We start from the raw sequence: 9,649 nt of genomic DNA, 5'->3' as shown, positions 1-9,649 counted from the left end.
CAGCTGGGCATTGTAGCACATGCCTGTAATTCCGGCTACTTGGAAACTTGGAAGGCTGAGGCGGAAGGATCGCCGGAGCCCAGCAGGCCGAGGCTGCGGTGGCCGGGAGCGGCCACTGCACTCCAGTCTGGGCGATAGAGTGAGACTCCAACTCAAAAAAAAAAAAAATTTACTTTTTTGGTGGAGTAAAAATCTAATATTTCAAAATTAAAAGCCTACTTTGTGATCTTAGAGTCATAAACACTTAGATGACAAATAAATTGTTTAACACAGGTATTGGTAAGAATAAAAGCTAAGATCTAATGACTTTTGACATCAATTCCTATTTTTGTAAATTTTACATTATATTCTAAAGCTGGGAGAAGATATATCTCACCTATATGAAACATGCTGGATAGGACAACTAGACAGAGGATCAACAAGGAAACAGAAGACTTGAATAACATTATAAACTGTCTAGATTTAACACACACCTATGGACTCCATCTAAGAACAGCAAAGTACATATTTTTTTCAAATGCACATGGAACATTCTCCAAGATAGACCATATGTTAAACAACAAAACAAATCAATATATTCAAAAGGACTGAAATCATACAAAGTATGTCTTTGAACCACAATGGAATGAAATGAGATACCAATAACAAGGAAATTTGGAGAATTCAAAAATACGTGAAAATTGTATCTCAGGCTGAGTGTAGTGGTACTCTCACGCCACCGCAGCCTCGACCTGTTGGGTTTAAGGGATCCTTCTGCCTCAGCCTACCAAGAGGCTGGAACTACAGGTACACACCACCACACCCAGCTAGTTTTTATGATTTATTGTAGCGACAGGGTCTTGCCAAATTGCCCAGGCTGGTCTCGAACCCCCAGACTCAGGCAATCCTCTTGCCTCAGCTTCCCAAAGTGCTGGGATTACAGGCCGAGCCACCGTGTCCAACCAGCTCAATGTTTTAAAGTTTCTCCCATGTTGTGGCATGTAACAGTGCTTAATTCTTTTTATTTTCCTTTTGATACATTAATAGATTTGGTTTTCTGACATTCCATGTAGAATTTTTGCATCTATATAAATGAGTAAGATCAATTGACAGTTTTTCCTTCCTTGCCTCTCCTTGGTGATTTTTTTTTTTTTTTTTTTTTTTTGAGTCACAGTCTCACTCTGTCACCCAGGCTGGAGTGCAGTGGGTCACTGCACTTAGGGCTACTGCAGCCTCAACCTCCTGGGCTCAGCCTCAGCCTTCCTAGTAGCTGGAACTACAGGCGTGTGCCACCACATCCAGATAATTTTTTTACTTATTGTAGAGATGAGGTCTCACCAAGGTGGTCAGGCTGGTCTTGAACCCATGGGCTCGGGCAATCCTCTTGCCTTCCCCTCCCAAACTGCTGGGATCACCGGCATGAGCCACCTGACTTTGGTATCATAGTTTTAGGCTCATAAAATTAATTGGAAAATATCTCCTTTTTTCGCCCTTTTCTAAATTTACTTATGTTTGAATGTTAGAATTTACTTTAAAAATTCTTTGGATGTGGTGTTTTTTTCTGTGAGAATATCCAGTTAGAATTTTTCCATTACAACAAATTTTCAAATTTATTAAGACTTTATGAAAACAATGATAGTAGCATCTTACTGTTACATATCTGCTGTGTTAGCAGTTAGTTTCTCCTTTTCAATCTTAATGTGTTTACATTATCTCCCTTATTTTTTTCTTGATTATTCTCACCAGAAATCAGATTTCTTTATTAGCCTTTTCAAATAAGCAACTTGTGGCTTGATTGATCTCTATCGTAATTTTTTTTAAATGTTTAATTCATTTCTGCTTCTCTTTATTCTATGTTTTCTACTTTTTAAAAAACTCTTTTGCTTTGTTTTTTCAACTTTTTTACCTTAATGGTTAGTCATTTTCTAGTATGAACATTTGGTGCTATTATAAAATTTTCCTATGTAGCATTTTTGCTGCTCTGGAAAAAAAATATATATGTGAAAATTAAACAACATTTCTAAATAACCAGCTAATCAAAGAAGAAACCACAGAAGAAATTATAAAATACTTCAAAATGAATGGCGATGAAAGCACAAATAACAAAACTTATAAATAAATTATATGATAAAACTTCTGAATTAGAAAAGAAGAAAGATACCAAATCAATAACCTACACTTCCACCTTAAAAAGCTAGAAATAAAACTGCAAACTATACCCATAGCAAGCAGAAGGAAGAAAATGAAGATTAGAGCAGAAATAAATAAGTGAAATGAAAAATAGAAAAACAGTAAAAATCAATGAAGCCAAATGGTTTTTTCTTTGAAAAAAAATCAACAAAATTGGCAAAGCTTTAGCTAAACTGACCAAGAAAATTAAAAATGAAAAGGAGACACTACTACCACCTTTACAGAAACAAAAAGAATTATAAGAGAACACATCATATGCCAACGAATTAGATTAGCTAGATGAAATGGACAAATTCCTAGAAAGACATAAACTACCAAGATTGACTCAAGAAGTAAGAGAAAAAGGAAATAGATTTTTTAAAAGATTGAATCAGTAATAAAAAATATCTCACAAAGAAAAGCCCCGGATTAGAAGGCTTCACTCATACTTTCTTTCTCAGAATTTTTAAGACAGCTCAAATCAGCATATCTGGTTCATTTCCTCTCCGTCACTGCCAAACCAAGGGGCAGGGTCTGCTTCAGTTTCTCTGCCTTCTCTTTGTCCATGATCGACAAAATGAAAGGTATCTGTTGCCCTGCACTTTAAATTTCACGTTATCCTTGTTTTCCTTTATCTCGACAGATTTGGCATCCTTTCACCTGGCTGTAAGCAGAAAGTCCTTGATTTCCTCAATTTTTCAAGGCATGGCAATGAGACCCAAAGGGTGAGCAGAGAAGGGAAAAGGATGAAAAACAAGTTTCGCTCATAAATTCTCGCAAATGTTTATCAAATTCTAGGAATACAGTTCCTTCGTGAACTCTTCCCAAAAATAAAAAAGGAGGAAACACTTCCTAACTTATAAGGTTAGTGTTACTCTAACACCAAAACCAGACAAAGACATCGCAAGAAAACTATAAACTAATACTCATTAATATAAACACAAAAATTTCTCAACAAAATAATCTGGCACCATATGAAACTTATATATACACCATTACCAAGTGGGATTTATCCCAAGAATACAAGTTTGGTTCAATAAAAATCAATGAATGTAATATATCATATTGATAAAAGATAAAACCAATGATCACCTCCATAAATGCATGAAAATCCAATAGCCATCACAATTGAAACACTCAACAAACAAGAAATAAAAAAATTTCCTCAACCTAATAAAGGACACCTATGAAAGCCCACAGCTGACATCATACTTAATGGTGAGACTGAAAGTTTTCACCCTAAAATCAGGAACAAGATAAGCATGTTACCTAGTGCCACTTCTATTCAACAAAGTCCTAGTGAGAGCAATTTGACAAGACAAAGAAATAAAATGTACCCAGATTTGCAGAGGAAAAAGTAAAATTTTCTATTTGCAGAAAACGTGATCTGATATATAAAAATTCTAAAGAAGTCACAAAAAAATATTAAAACTAGTAAGTTTAATAAGGTTGCAGTGTTCAAGATTAATATACAAAAAAAGATCCGGGCTCAGTGGCTCAGCCTGTAATTCCGTGCCTTTGGGAGACTGAGGTGAGTGGATTGCCTGAGCCCTCAGCTTCGAGACCCACCTGGGCAACTTGGTGAGACCTCATCTCTACAATAAATCAAAAAATGAGCCGGGTGTGGTAGCGCGCACCTGTAGTTCCAGCTACTTGGAAGGCTGAGGCGGAAGGATCCCCGGAGCCCAGCAGGTCAAGGCTGCGGTGGCCAGAAGTGGCCACTGCACTCCAGTCGGGGCGACAGAGTGAGACTCTAACTCAAATATATATATATATGTATGTATTCCAAAAAAGCTCTATTTATGTACACTAGCAATAAACCATTTGAAAATAAAATTAAGGAAGCAATTCATTTTACAATAGACACTAAAAGAATAAAATGCTTAGGAATAAATTAAGCAGAGAAGTGCAAGTCATATGCATTGAAAACTACAAAACATTGCTGATGAAATTAAAGGAGACAAAATTAAAGGAGACAAATAAATGAAAACACATGTCTGATTTGGAAGACTTTACATTTTTATAATAGTAAAACTCCTAAATTTATCTACAGAGTCACTACAATCCTTACCAAATTCCAACTGCCAGTTTTACAGAAAGGAACAAGCTGGTCTTAAAATTCATAGGGAAATGTAAGGGGTCCAGAATAGCCAAAACAAACTTGAAAGTTAAAAACAAAGTTTTAGTGCCCACACCTCTCGATTTCTAAACTTACTACAAAGCTACGTCAACAAGTCAGTGTGGTACTGACATAAAGGATAGACATAAGGATCAATGGAATAGAATTGAGAGTCTAGAAACAAACCCATACATCTGTAAAAAATTGATTTTCAACAGGGGTGCCAAGATCATTCAATGGAGAAAGGATAGTCATTCCAACAAATGATGCTGGGACAACTGTGTACCCACATGCAAAAGAATGAAGCTGGACCCCTACCTTATACCATGTACGAAACTTTTCTTAAGATGGATCAAAAACTCAAATATAAAACTTTTAGAAAAAAAGTGTAAACCTTTGTGATCTCGGATTAGGCAACAATTTATTAGATGTTACACTGAAAACACAAGCAACCAGATAAAATAAAGTGGATTTCATCACAATTGTTAAAGCTTTGTACTTCAAAGAATACTATTAAGTAAGTAAAAAGGCACCCCACAGAATGGAAAAACTACCTGCAAATTATATAGTGATAAGAATCTAGTCTCTAGAATATATAAAAAACCCTTACAGCCCAACAATAAGTTGACCTTAATAGATATTTCTCCAAAGAATATATACAATATCATTACGCATTCGAGAAACGTAAAAAAATTTTTTTTTTTTTTTGAGTTAGCGTCTCACTCTGTTGACCAGGTTGGAGTGCAGTGGCACATTCACAGCCAACCCGGCATCAACCGACCGGGCTCCGCGATCCTTCCACCTCAGCCTTTCAAGTAGCTGGAAATACAAGCATGCGCTACCACGCCCAGCTAATTTTTTGATTTGTTGTAGAGACGAGGTTCCACCAAGTTGCCCGGGTTGGTCTCGAACCCTTGGGCTCAGGCAATCCACTTGCCTCAGCCTCCCAAAGTGCTGGGATTATAGGCTGAGCCACCAAGCCTGGCCAGGAAATTTATATTAAAACCACAGTAAGATACTACTTCATATACCAGGATGCTATAATAAGAAAAAAAGAGAACTAGATGTGACGGCACAAACCTGTAGTCCCAGCTACTTGGGAGGCTGAGATGGGAGGATCACTTGAGTCCAGGAGTTCAAGGCTACAGTGAGCTATGACCACACCTGAGCACTCCAGCCTGGGCCACAGGCCTTGGCTCTCTCTCTCTCTCAAAAAAAAAAAAAATTGTAAAATATGGAAAATAAATGTTGATAGCTTGGTGGCTCAACCTCTAATCCCAGCACTTTGAGAGGCCGAGGCAAGTGGAGTGCCTGAACCCATGGGTTCGAGACCAGCCCAGGCAAACTCAGCAAGACCTTGTCTCTACAATATAAAAAATTAGCCAGGCATGATAGCACTTGCCTGTAGTTCCAGCTACTTGGAAGGCTGAGGCAGAAGGATCGCCAGAGCCCAGCAGGTCGACACTGGGGTGGCTGTGAGTGTGTCACTGCACTCCAGCCTGGCTGATGGAGTGAAACTACAACTCAAAAAAAAAAATTATTTTTAATTTAAAAAATGTTTTAAAGAAATTAAAAAGTGAGGGGGAGGAAAAGAGATTCTACATTGCTGGTGAAATGTAAATTGGCACAAACACTGTAGCAAATGGATTGGCAGTTCTTCAAAAAATTAAATCTTTTGAGGAAAACTAATAACCCTGCAGTCTTCCTAGTTATATATCCAAGAGAATTAAAAACAGGTACTCAAACAAATACTTGTACATCAATATTTATAGCAGTATTTCTCCTTAACAGCCCCAAAGTGGAAGCAACCCAAGTATATATCAACTGATGAGTTGATAAACAGTAAGTTGGTATATCCAATGAAATGTTATTTGGCAATAACAAAAAGAAATGAAGTATTGTTACATGCTACCTCATGGTTGAAACTTGAAAACACTATGCTAAGTGGAAGAAACCAGACACAAAAGGCCACATATTGCATGATTCCATGGGATTGCCTGAGCCCCAGGGTTCGAGACCAGCCTGAGCAACTTGACTAGACCTCGTTTCTACAACAAATCAAAAAATTAGCTGGATGTGGTGGCACACACCCATAGTTCCAGCTACAGGTCTGCAGTAGCTGTGAGTGTGCCACAGCACTCCAGCCTGGGCAACAGAGATTCCAATTCAAAATTTTAAAAAAAGGAAAGAAGGAAGGAAGGAAATATGCACTGTGCAAAATATAATAACCAAACAAAAACTTGTATAACTATACTAATACCAAAATATTTATTAGAGGCCAGGTGCTGTGGCTCACACATGTAATCCCAGCACTTTGGGAGACCAAGGTTGGAGGATCACTTGAACCCAGGAGTTCAAGACCAGCCTGGGCAACACAGCAAGACTTCAACTCTACAAAAAAAAAAAAAAAAAATAGCAAGGCATGGTGGCACATGCCTGTAGTGCCAGCTTCTCGAGAGGCAGAAAGGTTTCCTGAACCCAGGAGGCTGAGATTAGTGTAAGCCATGATCGTGCCACTGGGCAACCCCAACTCAAAAAAAAAAATCTATTAGAGCCAAAAGCTAGGAAACAGTTATTTCATAATGACAGCAGACTGAGTTCTACTGAAAGAGGTATCAAACTTGTGAACCTACTTTATTTATCCTCCAAAACAACAACCACCACCAAAAAAAACCCAGTGAGGTCAGCAGCTTCTAAATTGGCTCCCTGTCATCCTCACCTCTCCATTTTCACACTCCCGTGTGACTGTGACCCATCCCCTTCGGTGGGGGCTAGACCTAGTGATTAACAGGGCAAAAGCTTCTGAAATCAGGCTGTTAAGGATAGTGACTTCCGGTGGGCCCACACATGTTCTCTTTCTGCCTCTGCTGGCTTTCTCACTCTAGGGGAGGTCAGCTGCCACATTGTAAGGGGCCCCGAGGAGAGGCCCCTGTGCCAAGGAACCCAGGGCAGCTCCCCACCAACGGCCAGTGAGGAACTGAGGACTGAGGTCTAACAGCCTACAAGCAGTTCAATCCTGCTGGTGCCCACAGGAGTGGGTTTGGAAGAGAGCCCTTCCCCTGTAGAGTTGTGAGATGAATGCAGCCCAGTTAACTCCTTAACTGCAGCCTTGGGAGAGACCCCTAGCCAAAGGAGCTGGCTAAGCCACATCTGCATTTTTGTTCCAGAAATAGTGAGATAATAAATACTATTATTTTAAGTCACTAAGTTTGGGGCTAATTTGCTACGCAACAGGGTGGTCATTCTCACAACTCACTTTGGTATTTGGCAAACACACAGATAAATACAAAGATAGAGATAAAACTATAAATATAGACATAGACATTGATAGAGAACGATAGGGTGTCAGGCAAAATTTTCATTTTAACACCCTGTTACAAGTTATTACAGACTATTCTCTGCATTTAAATGCCTCTTTATGTGGAATTAGATACATAAATGATTTTATGTCCATACAAAGAATTCTGTACAATTCTTAAAAAGAATACAATAGTGGGCCAGGCTCTGTGACTCAGCCTGTAATCCCAGCACTTTGGGAGGCCGAGGTGAGTGGACTGCCTGAGCCTGTGGGTTCGAGACCAACCCTGGCAACTTGGTGAGACCTCATCTCTACAATTAAAAAAAAAAAACGAACCATGCATGGTAGCACATGCCTGTAGTTTCAGCTACTTGGAAGGCTGAAGCAGAAGGATCATGGGAGCCCAGCAGATCAGAACTGGGGTGGCCGTGAATGTGCCACTGCATTCCAGCCTGGCTGAGAGTGAGACTCCAACTAAAAAAAAATCCAATAGTGATGATGAAGACGATGATGATGGATAATGAATACTTACAACTGTCTTAAGTGAGAATTACAATCAGCTCAATTTTTCAGATGAGAAAATGGAGACCTACAAAGGTTATATAATTTTCTTAAAGTTTGCCCTCTACTAAGGTTGGAACAGATGTTTCACAGCAGCCAAACCACACCTAAGAACAGCATTCTCTCCTGTGTTGTTCCCTAGGCTCTTACCCCAGGGTCCTGTCCTAACGGGCGGGTGAGTTCTTGGGCTTTCTCATTCTCTGACAGTAAGAAATGTGACATTTCTTGCTTCTTGAATTTTCAAAGCAATTTGTAGAGTTGTTATATGTATGCTACTGCAGCTATCCTCAATAGCCAAACTTCCACTATCAAGCTCCAGGGTAAAATTAAGTTAGGTAAGTTTTTAGATACATCTCTTGTTATGTAAACTCTTGCTACTCGTTGTCTTGAACTCAAGAACGCAGTTATTTTTGTAATATGTGCCATCAATGCTTCCCGGTTCAAGCCTGGTGCCTGACCCTTATCACCCTAAGCAGGAACCATTTCTGTATGTTTCTGAATTGGCTCTCCAAAATCCTCATCTCTACACTCCCATGTGATTGTGAACCCTCCCCTTCAGTGGGGGCTACACCTAGTGACTAGCTTCTAAAAATAGAAAAGGGCAAAAGCAGTGGGTAATTATAAGCACAGAAAAGGCACCAAACTTTTGGTTTGATCATCACTAATTAGCTCTAGTGGGTGTGACTATGAGAAACGTTTAGTTTTCAAATAAATTGGTGAAATATTTTATTTACTTATTTATTTATTTATTTAGTTTGAGTTGGAGTCACACTCAGTTGCCCAGGCTGGAGTACAGTGGCATGCTCAGGGCCACCCCAGCGTCGACCTGCTGGGCTCCGGCGATCCTTCCGCCGCAGCCTTCCAGGTAGCCAGAACTACGGGTGCATACTACCACGCCCAGCTAATTCTTTATTTATTATAGAGATGAGGTCTCGCCAAGCTAGAGATGAGGTCTCGCCCAGGCTAGTTTTGTACCTGCGGGCTCAGGCAATCCAATTGCCTCAGCCTCCCAAAGTGCTGGGATTACTAACTGAGTCATCAAGCCTGGCCAATATTTTAATTTTTATAAGCACATTTGCATGACTAATTTTTATAAAATACTCTTATAGGTGGATGGCTCTTATCTCTGTCTTGAGAGACATAACCCAGATTCCCAAAGAGGACCTTGCCTGAATATTTGGAAACGGATGCCCTCAGAGATATGAGCATCAGCCTGTTCCCCTTTTTCCTAATCTAAATATTTGGGCTTCGCTGGGTCCTTCCTTAGGGTGTCCTCTGGTATGGCTGGCTTGAAGCAAACAATTCCCTCCTTAGGACCTGGGTTACCCAGGGTCCATTGCTAGGGGGACTTGTGGGGATTCTCTGGGGTTAGTGCTCAGATGGTTAGGGCGCTGTGCTAATAAGGTGTGGTTCTGGCATGGCGACCCCTTTTGTCCTCTGATCCCCACCAAAGGGACCAAGAGAGGTGGATTAAATGGACCAGGGCCAACACAAGCCTTCTGGAAAAGGCTGGGTACGTCAAC

General features: G+C 39.9%; 1 pseudogene; it reads right to left on the bottom strand.

Moving 5' to 3' along the window:
- Positions 1–2,424: 2,424 nt before the first annotated feature.
- On the bottom strand, positions 2,425–2,855 carry LOC103259787 (annotated as a pseudogene).
- Between the last annotated feature and the right edge of the window lie 6,794 nt (positions 2,856–9,649).

The sequence above is a fragment of the Carlito syrichta genome, unplaced genomic scaffold (assembly GCF_000164805.1).
Source record: "Carlito syrichta isolate Samal-C Ts95f unplaced genomic scaffold, Tarsius_syrichta-2.0.1 Scaffold303015, whole genome shotgun sequence".
NCBI lineage: Eukaryota > Metazoa > Chordata > Mammalia > Primates > Tarsiidae > Carlito > Carlito syrichta.
The sequence above is the reverse complement of the archived record's forward strand: the minus strand, read 5'-3'. Positions and strand labels throughout refer to the sequence as shown.